Here is a 21,693-nt window from a genome sequence, read left to right as displayed (position 1 = left end):
CCTGGACCGGAAATAAGCTTCCGAGGACCGGTTTCTGGCATTCCAGCCGTCTTCAGCCCGGCTTGCTTGAATCCAGTGGCAAAGTGAGCAAGGGACTCACGTCTGAGCATACCCTGCCACACTTATGGTGGCCAAAAGCAGTACAAAAGAGGGTGGTGATGGACGGAGCATCTGAATCAATCAAACACACAAACCCAGTCAAAAGATCTGGGTTTAATCCATCACCGTTCTTTAGCCCACTCTGCCACCCCAGTTCAGACATGGCTATATGCAAATCAGTCTGACCCTGTGCCTCATGGGAACAGTCCAGCCCGAACTGCCAAGCCATGTCTACCCTGGACCGGAAACAAGCTTCCGAGGACCGGTTTCTGGCATTCCAGCCGTCTTCAGCCCGGTTTGCTTGAATCCAGTGACAAAGTGAGCAAGGGACTCACGTCTGAGCATACCCTGCCACACTTATGGCGGCCAAAGCGGTACAAAAGGGGGTGGTGATGGACGGAGCATCTGAATCAATCAAACACACACACCCAGTCAAAAGATCTGGGTTTAATCCATCACCGTTCTTTAGCCCACTCTGCCACCCCAGTTCAGACATGGCTATATGCAAATCAGTCTGACCCTGTGCCTCATGGGAACAGTCCAGCCCGAACTGCCAAGCCATGTCTTCCCTGGACCAGAAACAAGTTTCAGAGGACCGGTTTCTGGCATTCCAGCCGTATTCAGCCCGGCTTGCTTGAATCCAGTGGCAAAGTGAGCAAGGGACTCACGTCTGAGCATACCCTGCCACACTTATGGCGGCCAAAAGCGGTACAAAAGGGGGTGGTGATGGACGGAGCATCTGAATCAATCAAACACTCACACCCAGTCAAAAGATCTGGGTTTAATCCATCACCGTTCTTTAGCCCACTCTGCCACCCCAGTTCAGACATGGCTATATGCAAATCAGTCTGACCCTGTGCCTCATGGGAACAGTCCAGCTCGAACTGCCAAGCCATGTCTTCCCTGGACCGGAAACAAGTTTCAGAGGACCGGTTTTTGGCATTCCAGCTGTCTTCAGCCCGGCTTGCTTGAATCCAGTGGCAAAGTGAGCAAGGGACTCACGTCTGAGCATACCCTGCCACACTTATGGCGGCCATTAGCGGTACAAAAGGGGGTGGTGATGGACGGAGCATCTGAATCAATCAAACACTCACACCCAGTCAAAAGATCTGGGTTTAATCCATCACCGTTCTTTAGCCCACTCTGCCACCCCAGTTCAGACATGGCTATATGCAAATCAGTCTGACCCTGTGCCTCATGGGAACAGTCCAGCCCGAACTGCCAAGCCATGTCTTCCCTGGACCGGAAACAAGCTTCCGAGGACCGGTTTCTGGCATTCCAGCCGTCTTCAGCCCGGCTTGCTTGAATCCAGTGACAAAGTGAGCAAGGGACTCACGTCTGAGCATACCCTGCCACACTTATGGCGGCCAAAGCGGTACAAAAGGGGGTGGTGATGGACGGAGCATCTGAATCAATCAAACACTCACACCCAGTCAAAAGATCTGTGTTTAATCCATCACCGTTCTTTAGCCTACTCTGCCACCCCTGTTCAGACATGGCTATATGCAAATCAGTCTGACCCTGTGCCTCATGGAACAGTCCAGCCCGAACTGCCAAGCCATGTCTTCCCTGGACCGGAAATAAGCTTCCAAGGACCGGTTTCTGGCATTCCAGCCGTCTTCAGCCCGGCTTGCTTGAATCCAGTGGCAAAGTGAGCAAGGGACTCACGTCTGAGCATACCCTGCCACACTTATGGTGGCCAAAAGCAGTACAAAAGAGGGTGGTGATGGACGGAGCATCTGAATCAATCAAACACTCACACCCAGTCAAAAGATCTGGGTTTAATCCATCACCGTTCTTTAGCCCACTCTGCCACCCCAGTTCAGACATGGCTATATGCAAATCAGTCTGACCCTGTGCCTCATGGGAACAGTCCAGCCCGAACTGCCAAGCCATGTCTACCCTGGACCGGAAACAAGCTTCCGAGGACCGGTTTCTGGCATTCCAGCCGTCTTCAGCCCGGTTTGCTTGAATCCAGTGACAAAGTGAGCAAGGGACTCACGTCTGAGCATACCCTGCCACACTTATGGCGGCCAAAGCGGTACAAAAGGGGGTGGTGATGGACGGAGCATCTGAATCAATCAAACACTCACACCCAGTCAAAAGATCTGTGTTTAATCCATCACTGTTCTTTAGCCTACTCTGCCACCCCTGTTCAGACATGGCTATATGCAAATCAGTCTGACCCTGTGCCTCATGGGAACAGTCCAGCCCGAACTGCCAAGCCATGTCTTCCCTGGACCGGAAACAAGCTTCTGAGGATCGGTTTCTGGCATTCCAGCCGTCTTCAGCCCGGCTTGCTTGAATCCAGTGGCAAAGTGAGCAAGGGACTCACGTCTGAGCATACCCTGCCACACTTATGGCGGCCAAAAGCGGTACAAAAGGGGGTGGTGATGGACGGAGCATCTGAATCAATCAAACACACACACCCAGTCAAAAGATCTGGGTTTAATCCATCACCGTTCTTTAGCCCACTCTGCCACCCCAGTTCAGACATGGCTATTTGCAAATCAGTCTGACCCTGTGCCTCATGGGAACAGTCCAGCCCGAACTGCCAAGCATGTCTTCCCTGGACCAGAAACAAGCTTCCGAGGACCGGTTTCTGGCATTCCAGCCGTCTTCAGCCCGGCTTGCTTGAATCCAGTGGCAAAGTGAGCAAGGGACTCACGTCTGAGCATACCCTGCCACACTTATGGCGGCAAAAAGCGGTACAAAAGGGGGTGGTGATGGACGGAGCATCTGAATCAATCAAACACTCACACCCAGTCAAAAGTTCTGGGTTTAATCCATCACCGTTCTTTAGCCCACTCTGCCACCCCAGTTCAGACATGGCTATATGCACATCAGTCTGACCCTGTGCCTCATGGGAAAAGTCCAGCCCGAACTGCCAAGCCATGTCTTCCCTGGACCGGAAGAAAGCTTCCGAGGACTGGTTTCTGGCATTCCAGCCGTCTTCAGCCCCGCTTGCTTGAATCCAGTGGCAAAGTGAGCAAGGGACTCACGTCTGAGCATACCGTGCCACACTTATGGCGGCCAAAAGCGGTACAAAAGGGGGTGGTGATGGACGGAGCATCTGGATCAATCAAACACTCACACCCAGTCAAAAGATCTGGATTTAATCCATCACCGTTCTTTAGCCCACTCTGCCACCCCAGTTCAGACATGGCTATATGCAAATCAGTCTGACCCTGTGCCTCATGGGAACAGTCCAGCCTGAACTGCCAAGCCATGTCTTCCCTGGACCGGAAACAAGCTTCAGAGGACCGGTTTCTGGCATTCCAGCCGTCTTCAGCCCGGCTTGCTTGAATCCAGTGGCAAAGTGAGCAAGGGACTCACGTCTGAGCATACCCTGCCACACTTATGGTGGCCAAAAGCAGTACAAAAGAGGGTGGTGATGGACGGAGCATCTGAATCAATCAAACACTCACACCCAGTCAAAAGATCTGGGTTTAATCCATCACTGTTCTTTAGCCCACTCTGCCACCCCAGTTCAGACATGGCTATATGCAAATCAGTCTGACCCTGTGCCTCATGGGAACAGTCCAGCCCGAACTGCCAAGCCATGTCTACCCTGGACCGGAAACAAGCTTCCGAGGACCGGTTTCTGGCATTCCAGCCGTCTTCAGCCCGGTTTGCTTGAATCCAGTGACAAAGTGAGCAAGGGACTCACGTCTGAGCATACCCTGCCACACTTATGGCGGCAAAGCGGTACAAAAGGGGGTGGTGATGGACGGAGCATCTGAATCAATAAAACACTCACACCCAGTCAAAAGATCTGTGTTTAATCCATCACTGTTCTTTAGCCTACTCTGCCACCCCTGTTCAGACATGGCTATATGCAAATCAGTCTGACCCTGTGCCTCATGGGAACAGTCCAGCCCGAACTGCCAAGCCATGTCTTCCCTGGACCGGAAACAAGCTTCTGAGGATCGGTTTCTGGCATTCCAGCCGTCTTCAGCCCGGCTTGCTTGAATCCAGTGGCAAAGTGAGCAAGGGACTCACGTCTGAGCATACCCTGCCACACTTATGGCGGCCAAAAGCGGTACAAAAGGGGGTGGTGATGGACGGAGCATCTGAATCAATCAAACACACACACCCAGTCAAAAGATCTGGGTTTAATCCATCACCGTTCTTTAGCCCACTCTGCCACCCCAGTTCAGACATGGCTATATGCAAATCAGTCTGACCCTGTGCCTCATGGGAACAGTCCAGCCCGAACTGCCAAGCATGTCTTCCCTGGACCAGAAACAAGCTTCCGAGGACCGGTTTCTGGCATTCCAGCCGTCTTCAGCCCGGCTTGCTTGAATCCAGTGGCAAAGTGAGCAAGGGACTCACGTCTGAGCATACCCTGCCACACTTATGGCGGCAAAAAGCGGTACAAAAGGGGGTGGTGATGGACGGAGCATCTGAATCAATCAAACACTCACACCCAGTCAAAAGTTCTGGGTTTAATCCATCACCGTTCTTTAGCCCACTCTGCCACCCCAGTTCAGACATGGCTATATGCACATCAGTCTGACCCTGTGCCTCATGGGGAAAGTCCAGCCCGAACTGCCAAGCCATGTCTTCCCTGGACCGGAAGAAAGCTTCCGAGGACTGGTTTCTGGCATACCAGCCGTCTTCAGCCCCGCTTGCTTGAATCCAGTGGCAAAGTGAGCAAGGGACTCACGTCTGAGCATACCCTGCCACACTTATGGCGGCCAAAAGCGGTACAAAAGGGGGTGGTGATGGACGGAGCATCTGAATCAATCAAACACACACACCCAGTCAAAAGATCTGGGTTTAATCCATCACCGTTCTTTAGCCCACTCTGCCACCCCAGTTCAGACATGGCTATATGCAAATCAGTCTGACCCTGTGCCTCATGGGAACAGTCCAGCCCGAACTGCCAAGCATGTCTTCCCTGGACCAGAAACAAGCTTCCGAGGACCGGTTTCTGGCATTCCAGCCGTCTTCAGCCCGGCTTGCTTGAATCCAGTGGCAAAGTGAGCAAGGGACTCACGTCTGAGCATACCCTGCCACACTTATGGCGGCAAAAAGCGGTACAAAAGGGGGTGGTGATGGACGGAGCATCTGAATCAATCAAACACACACACCCAGTCAAAAGATCTGGGTTTAATCCATCACCGTTCTTTAGCCCACTCTGCCACCCCAGTTCAGACATGGCTATTTGCAAATCAGTCTGACCCTGTGCCTCATGGGAACAGTCCAGCCCGAACTGCCAAGCATGTCTTCCCTGGACCAGAAACAAGCTTCCGAGGACCGGTTTCTGGCATTCCAGCCGTCTTCAGCCCGGCTTGCTTGAATCCAGTGGCAAAGTGAGCAAGGGACTCACGTCTGAGCATACCCTGCCACACTTATGGCGGCAAAAAGCGGTACAAAAGGGGGTGGTGATGGACGGAGCATCTGAATCAATCAAACACTCACACCCAGTCAAAAGTTCTGGGTTTAATCCATCACCGTTCTTTAGCCCACTCTGCCACCCCAGTTCAGACATGGCTATATGCACATCAGTCTGACCCTGTGCCTCATGGGAAAAGTCCAGCCCGAACTGCCAAGCCATGTCTTCCCTGGACCGGAAGAAAGCTTCCGAGGACTGGTTTCTGGCATTCCAGCCGTCTTCAGCCCCGCTTGCTTGAATCCAGTGGCAAAGTGAGCAAGGGACTCACGTCTGAGCATACCGTGCCACACTTATGGCGGCCAAAAGCGGTACAAAAGGGGGTGGTGATGGACGGAGCATCTGGATCAATCAAACACTCACACCCAGTCAAAAGATCTGGATTTAATCCATCACCGTTCTTTAGCCCACTCTGCCACCCCAGTTCAGACATGGCTATATGCAAATCAGTCTGACCCTGTGCCTCATGGGAACAGTCCAGCCTGAACTGCCAAGCCATGTCTTCCCTGGACCGGAAACAAGCTTCAGAGGACCGGTTTCTGGCATTCCAGCCGTCTTCAGCCCGGCTTGCTTGAATCCAGTGGCAAAGTGAGCAAGGGACTCACGTCTGAGCATACCCTGCCACACTTATGGTGGCCAAAAGCAGTACAAAAGAGGGTGGTGATGGACGGAGCATCTGAATCAATCAAACACTCACACCCAGTCAAAAGATCTGGGTTTAATCCATCACTGTTCTTTAGCCCACTCTGCCACCCCAGTTCAGACATGGCTATATGCAAATCAGTCTGACCCTGTGCCTCATGGGAACAGTCCAGCCCGAACTGCCAAGCCATGTCTACCCTGGACCGGAAACAAGCTTCCGAGGACCGGTTTCTGGCATTCCAGCCGTCTTCAGCCCGGTTTGCTTGAATCCAGTGACAAAGTGAGCAAGGGACTCACGTCTGAGCATACCCTGCCACACTTATGGCGGCAAAGCGGTACAAAAGGGGGTGGTGATGGACGGAGCATCTGAATCAATAAAACACTCACACCCAGTCAAAAGATCTGTGTTTAATCCATCACTGTTCTTTAGCCTACTCTGCCACCCCTGTTCAGACATGGCTATATGCAAATCAGTCTGACCCTGTGCCTCATGGGAACAGTCCAGCCCGAACTGCCAAGCCATGTCTTCCCTGGACCGGAAACAAGCTTCTGAGGATCGGTTTCTGGCATTCCAGCCGTCTTCAGCCCGGCTTGCTTGAATCCAGTGGCAAAGTGAGCAAGGGACTCACGTCTGAGCATACCCTGCCACACTTATGGCGGCCAAAAGCGGTACAAAAGGGGGTGGTGATGGACGGAGCATCTGAATCAATCAAACACACACACCCAGTCAAAAGATCTGGGTTTAATCCATCACCGTTCTTTAGCCCACTCTGCCACCCCAGTTCAGACATGGCTATATGCAAATCAGTCTGACCCTGTGCCTCATGGGAACAGTCCAGCCCGAACTGCCAAGCATGTCTTCCCTGGACCAGAAACAAGCTTCCGAGGACCGGTTTCTGGCATTCCAGCCGTCTTCAGCCCGGCTTGCTTGAATCCAGTGGCAAAGTGAGCAAGGGACTCACGTCTGAGCATACCCTGCCACACTTATGGCGGCAAAAAGCGGTACAAAAGGGGGTGGTGATGGACGGAGCATCTGAATCAATCAAACACTCACACCCAGTCAAAAGTTCTGGGTTTAATCCATCACCGTTCTTTAGCCCACTCTGCCACCCCAGTTCAGACATGGCTATATGCACATCAGTCTGACCCTGTGCCTCATGGGGAAAGTCCAGCCCGAACTGCCAAGCCATGTCTTCCCTGGACCGGAAGAAAGCTTCCGAGGACTGGTTTCTGGCATACCAGCCGTCTTCAGCCCCGCTTGCTTGAATCCAGTGGCAAAGTGAGCAAGGGACTCACGTCTGAGCATACCCTGCCACACTTATGGCGGCCAAAAGCGGTACAAAAGGGGGTGGTGATGGACGGAGCATCTGAATCAATCAAACACACACACCCAGTCAAAAGATCTGGGTTTAATCCATCACCGTTCTTTAGCCCACTCTGCCACCCCAGTTCAGACATGGCTATATGCAAATCAGTCTGACCCTGTGCCTCATGGGAACAGTCCAGCCCGAACTGCCAAGCATGTCTTCCCTGGACCAGAAACAAGCTTCCGAGGACCGGTTTCTGGCATTCCAGCCGTCTTCAGCCCGGCTTGCTTGAATCCAGTGGCAAAGTGAGCAAGGGACTCACGTCTGAGCATACCCTGCCACACTTATGGCGGCAAAAAGCGGTACAAAAGGGGGTGGTGATGGACGGAGCATCTGAATCAATCAAACACTCACACCCAGTCAAAAGTTCTGGGTTTAATCCATCACCGTTCTTTAGCCCACTCTGCCACCCCAGTTCAGACATGGCTATATGCACATCAGTCTGACCCTGTGCCTCATGGGGAAAGTCCAGCCCGAACTGCCAAGCCATGTCTTCCCTGGACCGGAAGAAAGCTTCCGAGGACTGGTTTCTGGCATTCCAGCCGTCTTCAGCCCCGCTTGCTTGAATCCTGTGGCAAAGTGAGCAAGGGACTCACGTCTGAGCATACCCTGCCACACTTATGGCGGCCAAAAGCGGTACAAAAGGGGGTGGTGATGGACGGAGCATCTGGATCAATCAAACACTCACACCCAGTCAAAAGATCTGGGTTTAATCCATCACCGTTCTTTAGCCCACTCTGCCACCCCAGTTCAGACATGGCTATATGCAAATCAGTCTGACCCTGTGCCTCATGGGAACAGTCCAGCCTGAACTGCCAAGCCATGTCTTCCCTGGACCGGAAACAAGCTTCAGAGGACCGGTTTCTGGCATTCCAGCCGTCTTCAGCCCGGCTTGCTTGAATCCAGTGGCAAAGTGAGCAAGGGACTCACGTTTGAGCATACCCTGCCACACTTATGGCGGCCAAAAGCGGTACAAAAGGGGGTGGTGATGGACGGAGCATCTGAATCAATCAAACACTCACACCCAGTCAAAAGATCTGGGTTTAATCCATCACCGTTCTTTAGCCCACTCTGCCACCCCAGTTCAGACATGGCTATATGCAAATCAGTCTGACCCTGTGCCTCTTGGGAACAGTCCAGCCCGAACTGCCAAGCATGTCTTCCCTGGACCAGAAACAAGCTTCCGAGGACCGGTTTCTGGCATTCCAGCCGTCTTCAGCCCGGCTTGCTTGAATCCAGTGGCAAAGTGAGCAAGGGACTCACGTCTGAGCATACCCTGCCACACTTATGGCGGCCAAAAGCGGTACAAAAGAGGGTGGTGATGGACGGAGCATCTGAATCAATCAAACACTCACACCCAGTCAAAAGATCTGGGTTTAATCCATCACCGTTCTTTAGCCCACTCTGCCACCCTAGTTCAGACATGGCTATATGCAAATCAGTCTGACCCTGTGCCTCATGGGAACAGTCCAACCCGAACTGCCAAGCCATGTCTTCCCTGGACCCGAAACAAGTTTCAGAGGACCGGTTTCTGGCATTCCAGCCGTCTTCAGCCCGGCTTGCTTGAATCCAGTGGCAAAGTGAGCAAGGGACTCACGTCTGAGCATACCCTGCCACACTTATGGCGGCCAAAAGTGGTACAAAAGGGGGTGGTGATGGACAGAGCATCTGAATCAATCAAACACTCACACCCAGTCAAAAGATCTGGGTTTAATCCATCACCGTTCTTTAGCCCACTCTGCCACCCCAGTTCAGACATGGCTATATGCAAATCAGTCTGACCCTGTGCCTCATGGGAAAAGTCCAGCCCGAACTGCCAAGCCATGTCTTCTCTTGACCGGAAACAAGCTTCCGAGGACCGGTTTCTGGCATTCCAGCCGTCTTCAGCCCGGCGTGCTTGAATCCAGTGGCAAAGTGAGCAAGGGACTCACGTCTGAGCATACCCTGCCACACTTATGGCGGCCAAAAGCGGTACAAAAGGGGAGGGTGATGGACGGAGCATCTGAATCAATCAAACACTCACACCCAGTCAAAAGATCTGGGTTTAATCCATCACCGTTCTTTAGCCCACTCTGCCACCCCAGTTCAGACATGGCTATATGCAAATCAGTCTGACCCTGTGCCTCATGGGAACAGTCCAGCCCGAACTGCCAAGTCATGTCTTCCCTGGACCGGAAACAAGTTTCAGAGGACAAGTTTTTGGCATTCCAGCTGTCTTCAGCCCGGCTTGCTTGAATCCAGTGGCAAAGTGAGCAAGGGACTCACGTCTGAGCATACCCTGCCACACTTATGGCGTCCATTAGCGGTACAAAAGGGGGTGGTGATGGATGGAGCATCTGAATCAATCAAACACTCACACCCAGTCAAAAGATCTGGGTTTAATCCATCACCGTTCTTTAGCCCACTCTGCCACCCCAGTTCAGACATGGCTATATGCAAATCAGTCTAACCCTGTGCCTCATGGGAACAGTCCAGCCTGAACTGCCAAGCCATGTCTTCCCTGGACCGGAAACAAGCTTCAGAGGACAGGTTTCTGGCATTCCAGCCGTCTTCAGCCCGGCTTGCTTGAATCCAGTGGAAAAGTGAGCAAGGGACTCACGTCTGAGCATACCCTGCCACACTTATGGCGGCCAAAAGCGGTACAAAAGGGGGTGGTGATGGACGGAGCATCTGAATCAATCAAACACACTCACCCAGTCAAAAGATCTGCGTTTAATCCATCACCGTTCTTTAGCCCACTCTGCCACCCCAGTTCAGACATGGCTATATGCAAATCAGTCTGACCCTGTGCCTCATGGGAACAGTCCAGCCCGAACTGCTAAGCCATGTCTTCCCTGGACCGGAAACAAGCTTCCGAGGACCAGTTTCTGGCATTCCAGCCATCTTCAGCCCGGCTTGCTTGAATCCAGTGACAAAGTGAGCAAGGGACTCACGTCTGAGCATACCCTGCCACACTTATGGCGGCCAAAAGCGGTACAAAAGGGGGTGGTGATGGACGGAGCATCTGAATCAATCAAACACTCACACCCAGTCAAAAGATCTGGGTTTAATCCATCACCGTTCTTTAGCCCACTCTGCCACCCCAGTTCAGACATGGCTATATGCAAATCAGTCTGACCCTGTGCCTCATGGGAACAGTCCAGCCTGAACTGCCAAGCATGTCTTCCCTGGACCGGAAACAAGCTTCCGAGGACCGGTTTCTGGCATTCCAGCCGTCTTCAGCCCGGCTTGCTTGAATCCAGTGGCAAAGTGAGCAAGGGACTCACGTCTGAGCATACCCTGCCACACTTATGGCGGCCAAAAGCGGTACAAAAGAGGGTGGTGATGGACCGACCATCTGAATCAATCAAACACTCACACCCAGTCAAAAGATCTGGGTTTAATCCATCACCGTTCTTTAGCCCACTCTGCCACCCTAGTTCAGACATGGCTATATGCAAATCAGTCTGACCCTGTGCCTCATGGGAACAGTCCAACCCGAACTGCCAAGCCATGTCTTCCCTGGACCGGAAACAAGTTTCAGAGGACCGGTTTCTGGCATTCCAGCCGTCTTCAGCCCGGCTTGCTTGAATCCAGTGGCAAAGTGAGCAAGGGACTCACGTCTGAGCATACCCTGCCACACTTATGGCGGCCAAAAGTGGTACAAAAGGGGGTGGTGATGGACGGAGCATCTGAATCAATCAAACACTCACACCCAGTCAAAAGATCTGGGTTTAATCCATCACCGTTCTTTAGCCCACTCTGCCATCCCAGTTCAGACATGGCTATATGCAAATCAGTCTGACCCTGTGCCTCATGGGAAAAGTCCAGCCCGAACTGCCAAGCCATGTCTTCCCTGGACCGGAAACAAGCTTCCGAGGACCGGTTTCTGGCATTCCAGCCGTCTTCAGCCCGGCGTGCTTGAATCCAGTGGCAAAGTGAGCAAGGGACTCACGTCTGAGCATACCCTGCCACACTTATGGCGGCCAAAAGCGGTACAAAAGGGGGTGGTGATGGACGGAGCATCTGAATCAATCAAACACTCACACCCAGTCAAAAGATCTGGGTTTAATCCATCACCGTTCTTCAGCCCACTCTGCCACCCCAGTTCAGACATGGCTATATGCAAATCAGTCTGACCCTGTGCCTCATGGGAACAGTCCAGCCTGAACTGCCAAGCCATGTCTTCCCTGGACCGGAAACAAGCTTCAGAGGACCGGTTTCTGGCATTCCAGCCGTCTTCAGCCCGGCTTGCTTGAATCCAGTGGCGAAGTGAGCAAGGGACTCACGTCTGAGCATACCCTGCCACACTTATGGCGGCCAAAAGCGGTACAAAAGGGGGTGGTGATGGACGGAGCATCTGAATCAATCAAACACTCACACCCAGTCAAAAGATCTGGGTTTAATCCATCACCGTTCTTTAGCCCACTCTGCCACCCCAGTTCAGACATGGCTATATGCAAATCAGTCTGACCCTGTGCCTCATGGGAACAGTCCAGCCCGAACTGCCAAGCATGTCTTCCCTGGACCGGAAACAAGCTTCCGAGGACCGGTTTCTGGCATTCCAGCCGTCTTCAGCCCGGCTTGCTTGAATCCAGTGGCAAAGTGAGCAAGGGACTCACGTCTGAGCATACCCTGCCACACTTATGGCGGCCAGAACGGTACAAAAGAGGGTGGTGATGGACGGAGCATCTGAATCAATCAAACACTCACACCCAGTCAAAAGATCTGGGTTTAATCCATCACCGTTCTTTAGCCCACTCTGCCACCCTAGTTCAGACATGGCTATATGCAAATCAGTCTGACCCTGTGCCTCATGGGAACAGTCCAGCCCGAACTGCCAAGCCATGTCTTCCCTGGACCGGAAACAAGTTTCAGAGGACCGGTTTCTGGCATTCCAGCCGTATTCAGCCCGGCTTGCTTGAATCCAGTGGCAAAGTGAGTAAGGGACTCACGTCTGAGCATACCCTGCCACACTTATGGCGGCCAAAAGTGGTACAAAAGGGGGTGGTGATGGACGGAGCATCTGAATCAATCAAACACTCACACCCAGTCAAAAGATCTGGGTTTAATCCATCACCGTTCTTTAGCCCACTCTGCCACCCCAGTTCAGACATGGCTATATGCAAATCAGTCTGACCCTGTGCCTCATGGGAAAAGTCCAGCCCGAACTGCCAAGCCATGTCTTCCCTGGACCGGAAACAAGCTTCTGAGGACCGGTTTCTGGCATTCCAGCCGTCTTCAGCCCGGCTTGCTTGAATCCAGTGGCAAAGTGAGCAAGGGACTCACGTCTGAGCATACCCTGCCACACTTATGGCGGCCAAAAGCGGTACAAAAGAGGGTGGTGATGGACGGAGCATCTGAATCAATCAAACACTCACACCCAGTGAAAAGATCTGGGTTTAATCCATCACCGTTCTTTAGCCTACTCTGCCACCCTAGTTTAGAAATGGCTATATGCAAATCAGTCTGACCCTGTGCCTCATGGGAACAGTCCAACCCGAACTGCCAAGCCATGTCTTCCCTGGACCGGAAACAAGTTTCAGAGGACCGGTTTCTGGCATTCCAGCCGTCTTCAGCCCGGCTTGCTTGAATCCAGTGGCAAAGTGAGCAAGGGACTCACGTCTGAGCATACCCTGCCACACTTATGGCGGCCAAAAGTGGTACAAAAGGGGGTGGTGATGGACGGAGCATCTGAATCAATCAAACACTCACACCCAGTCAAAAGATCTGGGTTTAATCCATCACCGTTCTTTAGCCCACTCTGCCACCCCAGTTCAGACATGGCTATATGCAAATCAGTCTGACCCTGTGCCTCATGGGAAAAGTCCAGCCCGAACTGCCAAGCCATGTCTTCCCTGGACCGGAAACAAGCTTCCGAGGACCGGTTTCTGGCATTCCAGCCGTCTTCAGCCCGGCGTGCTTGAATCCAGTGGCAAAGTGAGCAAGGGACTCACGTCTGAGCATACCCTGCCACACTTATGGCGGCCAAAAGCGGTACAAAAGGGGGTGGTGATGGACGGAGCATCTGAATCAATCAAACACTCACACCCAGTCAAAAGATCTGGGTTTAATCCATCACCGTTCTTTAGCCCACTCTGCCACCCTAGTTCAGACATGGCTATATGCAAATCAGTCTGACCCTGTGCCTCATGGGAACAGTCCAGCCCGAACTGCCAAGCCATGTCTTCCCTGGACCGGAAACAAGCTTCCGAGGACCGGTTTCTGGCATTCCAGCCGTCTTCAGCCCGGCTTGCTTGAATCCAGTGACAAAGTGAGCAAGGGACTCACGTCTGAGCATACCCTGCCACACTTATGGCGGCCAAAGCGGTACAAAAGGGGGTGGTGATGGACGGAGCATCTGAATCAATCAAACACTCACACCCAGTCAAAAGATCTGTGTTTAATCCATCACCGTTCTTTAGCCTACTCTGCCACCCCTGTTCAGACATGGCTATATGCAAATCAGTCTGACCCTGTGCCTCATGGAACAGTCCAGCCCGAACTGCCAAGCCATGTCTTCCCTGGACCGGAAATAAGCTTCCAAGGACCGGTTTCTGGCATTCCAGCCGTCTTCAGCCCGGCTTGCTTGAATCCAGTGGCAAAGTGAGCAAGGGACTCACGTCTGAGCATACCCTGCCACACTTATGGTGGCCAAAAGCAGTACAAAAGAGGGTGGTGATGGACGGAGCATCTGAATCAATCAAACACTCACACCCAGTCAAAAGATCTGGGTTTAATCCATCACCGTTCTTTAGCCCACTCTGCCACCCCAGTTCAGACATGGCTATATGCAAATCAGTCTGACCCTGTGCCTCATGGGAACAGTCCAGCCCGAACTGCCAAGCCATGTCTACCCTGGACCGGAAACAAGCTTCCGAGGACCGGTTTCTGGCATTCCAGCCGTCTTCAGCCCGGTTTGCTTGAATCCAGTGACAAAGTGAGCAAGGGACTCACGTCTGAGCATACCCTGCCACACTTATGGCGGCCAAAGCGGTACAAAAGGGGGTGGTGATGGACGGAGCATCTGAATCAATCAAACACTCACACCCAGTCAAAAGATCTGTGTTTAATCCATCACTGTTCTTTAGCCTACTCTGCCACCCCTGTTCAGACATGGCTATATGCAAATCAGTCTGACCCTGTGCCTCATGGGAACAGTCCAGCCCGAACTGCCAAGCCATGTCTTCCCTGGACCGGAAACAAGCTTCTGAGGATCGGTTTCTGGCATTCCAGCCGTCTTCAGCCCGGCTTGCTTGAATCCAGTGGCAAAGTGAGCAAGGGACTCACGTCTGAGCATACCCTGCCACACTTATGGCGGCCAAAAGCGGTACAAAAGGGGGTGGTGATGGACGGAGCATCTGAATCAATCAAACACACACACCCAGTCAAAAGATCTGGGTTTAATCCATCGCCGTTCTTTAGCCCACTCTGCCACCCCAGTTCAGACATGGCTATTTGCAAATCAGTCTGACCCTGTGCCTCATGGGAACAGTCCAGCCCGAACTGCCAAGCATGTCTTCCCTGGACCGGAAGAAAGCTTCCGAGGACAGGTTTCTGGCATTCCAGCCGTCTTCAGCCCCGCTTGCTTGAATCCAGTGGCAAAGTGAGCAAGGGACTCACGTCTGAGCATACCGTGCCACACTTATGGCGGCCAAAAGCGGTACAAAAGGGGGTGGTGATGGACGGAGCATCTGGATCAATCAAACACTCACACCCAGTCAAAAGATCTGGATTTAATCCATCACCGTTCTTTAGCCCACTCTGCCACCCCAGTTCAGACATGGCTATATGCAAATCAGTCTGACCCTGTGCCTCATGGGAACAGTCCAGCCTGAACTGCCAAGCCATGTCTTCCCTGGACCGGAAACAAGCTTCAGAGGACCGGTTTCTGGCATTCCAGCCGTCTTCAGCCCGGCTTGCTTGAATCCAGTGGCAAAGTGAGCAAGGGACTCACGTCTGAGCATACCCTGCCACACTTATGGTGGCCAAAAGCAGTACAAAAGAGGGTGGTGATGGACGGAGCATCTGAATCAATCAAACACTCACACCCAGTCAAAAGATCTGGGTTTAATCCATCACTGTTCTTTAGCCCACTCTGCCACCCCAGTTCAGACATGGCTATATGCAAATCAGTCTGACCCTGTGCCTCATGGGAACAGTCCAGCCCGAACTGCCAAGCCATGTCTACCCTGGACCGGAAACAAGCTTCCGAGGACCGGTTTCTGGCATTCCAGCCGTCTTCAGCCCGGTTTGCTTGAATCCAGTGACAAAGTGAGCAAGGGACTCACGTCTGAGCATACCCTGCCACACTTATGGCGGCAAAGCGGTACAAAAGGGGGTGGTGATGGACGGAGCATCTGAATCAATAAAACACTCACACCCAGTCAAAAGATCTGTGTTTAATCCATCACTGTTCTTTAGCCTACTCTGCCACCCCTGTTCAGACATGGCTATATGCAAATCAGTCTGACCCTGTGCCTCATGGGAACAGTCCAGCCCGAACTGCCAAGCCATGTCTTCCCTGGACCGGAAACAAGCTTCTGAGGATCGGTTTCTGGCATTCCAGCCGTCTTCAGCCCGGCTTGCTTGAATCCAGTGGCAAAGTGAGCAAGGGACTCACGTCTGAGCATACCCTGCCACACTTATGGCGGCCAAAAGCGGTACAAAAGGGGGTGGTGATGGACGGAGCATCTGAATCAATCAAACACACACACCCAGTCAAAAGATCTGGGTTTAATCCATCACCGTTCTTTAGCCCACTCTGCCACCCCAGTTCAGACATGGCTATATGCAAATCAGTCTGACCCTGTGCCTCATGGGAACAGTCCAGCCCGAACTGCCAAGCATGTCTTCCCTGGACCAGAAACAAGCTTCCGAGGACCGGTTTCTGGCATTCCAGCCGTCTTCAGCCCGGCTTGCTTGAATCCAGTGGCAAAGTGAGCAAGGGACTCACGTCTGAGCATACCCTGCCACACTTATGGCGGCAAAAAGCGGTACAAAAGGGGGTGGTGATGGACCGAGCATCTGAATCAATCAAACACTCACACCCAGTCAAAAGTTCTGGGTTTAATCCATCACCGTTCTTTAGCCCACTCTGCCACCCCAGTTCAGACATGGCTATATGCACATCAGTCTGACCCTGTGCCTCATGGGGAAAGTCCAGCCCGAACTGCCAAGCCATGTCTTCCCTGGACCAGAAGAAAGCTTCCGAGGACTGGTTTCTGGCATACCAGCCGTCTTCAGCCCCGCTTGCTTGAATCCAGTGGCAAAGTGAGCAAGGGACTCACGTCTGAGCATACCCTGCCACACTTATGGCGGCCAAAAGCGGTACAAAAGGGGGTGGTGATGGACGGAGCATCTGAATCAATCAAACACACACACCCAGTCAAAAGATCTGGGTTTAATCCATCACCGTTCTTTAGCCCACTCTGCCACCCCAGTTCAGACATGGCTATATGCAAATCAGTCTGACCCTGTGCCTCATGGGAACAGTCCAGCCCGAACTGCCAAGCATGTCTTCCCTGGACCAGAAACAAGCTTCCGAGGACCGGTTTCTGGCATTCCAGCCGTCTTCAGCCCGGCTTGCTTGAATCCAGTGGCAAAGTGAGCAAGGGACTCACGTCTGAGCATACCCTGCCACACTTATGGCGGCAAAAAGCGGTACAAAAGGGGGTGGTGATGGACGGAGCATCTGAATCAATCAAACACTCACACCCAGTCAAAAGTTCTGGGTTTAATCCATCACCGTTCTTTAGCCCACTCTGCCACCCCAGTTCAGACATGGCTATATGCACATCAGTCTGACCCTGTGCCTCATGGGGAAAGTCCAGCCCGAACTGCCAAGCCATGTCTTCCCTGGACCGGAAGAAAGCTTCCGAGGACTGGTTTCTGGCATTCCAGCCGTCTTCAGCCCCGCTTGCTTGAATCCTGTGGCAAAGTGAGCAAGGGACTCACGTCTGAGCATACCCTGCCACACTTATGGCGGCCAAAAGCGGTACAAAAGGGGGTGGTGATGGACGGAGCATCTGGATCAATCAAACACTCACACCCAGTCAAAAGATCTGGGTTTAATCCATCACCGTTCTTTAGCCCACTCTGCCACCCCAGTTCAGACATGGCTATATGCAAATCAGTCTGACCCTGTGCCTCATGGGAACAGTCCAGCCTGAACTGCCAAGCCATGTCTTCCCTGGACCGGAAACAAGCTTCAGAGGACCGGTTTCTGGCATTCCAGCCGTCTTCAGCCCGGCTTGCTTGAATCCAGTGGCAAAGTGAGCAAGGGACTCACGTTTGAGCATACCCTGCCACACTTATGGCGGCCAAAAGCGGTACAAAAGGGGGTGGTGATGGACGGAGCATCTGAATCAATCAAACACTCACACCCAGTCAAAAGATCTGGGTTTAATCCATCACCGTTCTTTAGCCCACTCTGCCACCCCAGTTCAGACATGGCTATATGCAAATCAGTCTGACCCTGTGCCTCTTGGGAACAGTCCAGCCCGAACTGCCAAGCATGTCTTCCCTGGACCAGAAACAAGCTTCCGAGGACCGGTTTCTGGCATTCCAGCCGTCTTCAGCCCGGCTTGCTTGAATCCAGTGGCAAAGTGAGCAAGGGACTCACGTCTGAGCATACCCTGCCACACTTATGGCGGCCAAAAGCGGTACAAAAGAGGGTGGTGATGGACGGAGCATCTGAATCAATCAAACACTCACACCCAGTCAAAAGATCTGGGTTTAATCCATCACCGTTCTTTAGCCCACTCTGCCACCCTAGTTCAGACATGGCTATATGCAAATCAGTCTGACCCTGTGCCTCATGGGAACAGTCCAACCCGAACTGCCAAGCCATGTCTTCCCTGGACCCGAAACAAGTTTCAGAGGACCGGTTTCTGGCATTCCAGCCGTCTTCAGCCCGGCTTGCTTGAATCCAGTGGCAAAGTGAGCAAGGGACTCACGTCTGAGCATACCCTGCCACACTTATGGCGGCCAAAAGTGGTACAAAAGGGGGTGGTGATGGACAGAGCATCTGAATCAATCAAACACTCACACCCAGTCAAAAGATCTGGGTTTAATCCATCACCGTTCTTTAGCCCACTCTGCCACCCCAGTTCAGACATGGCTATATGCAAATCAGTCTGACCCTGTGCCTCATGGGAAAAGTCCAGCCCGAACTGCCAAGCCATGTCTTCTCTTGACCGGAAACAAGCTTCCGAGGACCGGTTTCTGGCATTCCAGCCGTCTTCAGCCCGGCGTGCTTGAATCCAGTGGCAAAGTGAGCAAGGGACTCACGTCTGAGCATACCCTGCCACACTTATGGCGGCCAAAAGCGGTACAAAAGGGGAGGGTGATGGACGGAGCATCTGAATCAATCAAACACTCACACCCAGTCAAAAGATCTGGGTTTAATCCATCACCGTTCTTTAGCCCACTCTGCCACCCCAGTTCAGACATGGCTATATGCAAATCAGTCTGACCCTGTGCCTCATGGGAACAGTCCAGCCCGAACTGCCAAGCCATGTCTTCCCTGGACCGGAAACAAGTTTCAGAGGACAAGTTTTTGGCATTCCAGCTGTCTTCAGCCCGGCTTGCTTGAATCCAGTGGCAAAGTGAGCAAGGGACTCACGTCTGAGCATACCCTGCCACACTTATGGCGTCCATTAGCGGTACAAAAGGGGGTGGTGATGGACGGAGCATCTGAATCAATCAAACACTCACACCCAGTCAAAAGATCTGGGTTTAATCCATCACCGTTCTTTAGCCCACTCTGCCACCCCAGTTCAGACATGGCTATATGCAAATCAGTCTAACCCTGTGCCTCATGGGAACAGTCCAGCCTGAACTGCCAAGCCATGTCTTCCCTGGACCGGAAACAAGCTTCAGAGGACAGGTTTCTGGCATTCCAGCCGTCTTCTGCCCGGCTTGCTTGAATCCAGTGGAAAAGTGAGCAAGGGACTCACGTCTGAGCATACCCTGCCACACTTATGGCGGCCAAAAGCGGTACAAAAGGGGGTGGTGATGGACGGAGCATCTGAATCAATCAAACACACTCACCCAGTCAAAAGATCTGCGTTTAATCCATCACCGTTCTTTAGCCCACTCTGCCACCCCAGTTCAGACATGGCTATATGCAAATCAGTCTGACCCTGTGCCTCATGGGAACAGTCCAGCCCGAACTGCTAAGCCATGTCTTCCCTGGACCGGAAACAAGCTTCCGAGGACCAGTTTCTGGCATTCCAGCCATCTTCAGCCCGGCTTGCTTGAATCCAGTGACAAAGTGAGCAAGGGACTCACGTCTGAGCATACCCTGCCACACTTATGGCGGCCAAAAGCGGTACAAAAGGGGGTGGTGATGGACGGAGCATCTGAATCAATCAAACACTCACACCCAGTCAAAAGATCTGGGTTTAATCCATCACCGTTCTTTAGCCCACTCTGCCACCCCAGTTCAGACATGGCTATATGCAAATCAGTCTGACCCTGTGCCTCATGGGAACAGTCCAGCCTGAACTGCCAAGCATGTCTTCCCTGGACCGGAAACAAGCTTCCGAGGACCGGTTTCTGGCATTCCAGCCGTCTTCAGCCCGGCTTGCTTGAATCCAGTGGCAAAGTGAGCAAGGGACTCACGTCTGAGCATACCCTGCCACACTTATGGCGGCCAAAAGCGGTACAAAAGAGGGTGGTGATGGACCGACCATCTGAATCAATCAAACACTCACACCCAGTCAAAAGATCTGGGTTTAATCCATCACCGTTCTTTAGCCCACTCTGCCACCCTAGTTCAGACATGGCTATATGCAAATCAGTCTGACCCTGTGCCTCATGGGAACAGTCCAACCCGAACTGCCAAGCCATGTCTTCCCTGGACCGGAAACAAGTTTCAGAGGACCGGTTTCTGGCATTCCAGCCGTCTTCAGCCCGGCTTGCTTGAATCCAGTGGCAAAGTGAGCAAGGGACTCACGTCTGAGCATACCCTGCCACACTTATGGCGGCCAAAAGTGGTACAAAAGGGGGTGGTGATGGACGGAGCATCTGAATCAATCAAACACTCACACCCAGTCAAAAGATCTGGGTTTAATCCATCACCGTTCTTTAGCCCACTCTGCCATCCCAGTTCAGACATGGCTATATGCAAATCAGTCTGACCCTGTGCCTCATGGGAAAAGTCCAGCCCGAACTGCCAAGCCATGTCTTCCCTGGACCGGAAACAAGCTTCTGAGGACCGGTTTCTGGCATTCCAGCCGTCTTCAGCCCGGCGTGCTTGAATCCAGTGGCAAAGTGAGCAAGGGACTCACGTCTGAGCATACCCTGCCACACTTATGGCGGCCAAAAGCGGTACAAAAGGGGGTGGTGATGGACGGAGCATCTGAATCAATCAAACACTCACACCCAGTCAAAAGATCTGGGTTTAATCCATCACCGTTCTTCAGCCCACTCTGCCACCCCAGTTCAGACATGGCTATATGCAAATCAGTCTGACCCTGTGCCTCATGGGAACAGTCCAGCCTGAACTGCCAAGCCATGTCTTCCCTGGACCGGAAACAAGCTTCAGAGGACCGGTTTCTGGCATTCCAGCCGTCTTCAGCCCGGCTTGCTTGAATCCAGTGGCGAAGTGAGCAAGGGACTCACGTCTGAGCATACCCTGCCACACTTATGGCGGCCAAAAGCGGTACAAAAGGGGGTGGTGATGGACGGAGCATCTGAATCAATCAAACACTCACACCCAGTCAAAAGATCTGGGTTTAATCTATCACCGTTCTTTAGCCCACTCTGCCACCCCAGTTCAGACATGGCTATATGCAAATCAGTCTGACCCTGTGCCTCATGGGAACAGTCCAGCCCGAACTGCCAAGCATGTCTTCCCTGGACCGGAAACAAGCTTCCGAGGACCGGTTTCTGGCATTCCAGCCGTCTTCAGCCCGGCTTGCTTGAATCCAGTGGCAAAGTGAGCAAGGGACTCACGTCTGAGCATACCCTGCCACACTTATGGCGGCCAGAACGGTACAAAAGAGGGTGGTGATGGACGGAGCATCTGAATCAATCAAACACTCACACCCAGTCAAAAGATCTGGGTTTAATCCATCACCGTTCTTTAGCCCACTCTGCCACCCTAGTTCAGACATGGCTATATGCAAATCAGTCTGACCCTGTGCCTCATGGGAACAGTCCAGCCCGAACTGCCAAGCCATGTCTTCCCTGGACCGGAAA

The sequence above is a fragment of the Lissotriton vulgaris genome, chromosome 5 (assembly GCF_964263255.1).
Source record: "Lissotriton vulgaris chromosome 5, aLisVul1.2, whole genome shotgun sequence".
In the NCBI taxonomy this organism is placed as follows: domain Eukaryota; kingdom Metazoa; phylum Chordata; class Amphibia; order Caudata; family Salamandridae; genus Lissotriton; species Lissotriton vulgaris.
This window is presented reverse-complemented; position numbering follows the sequence as displayed.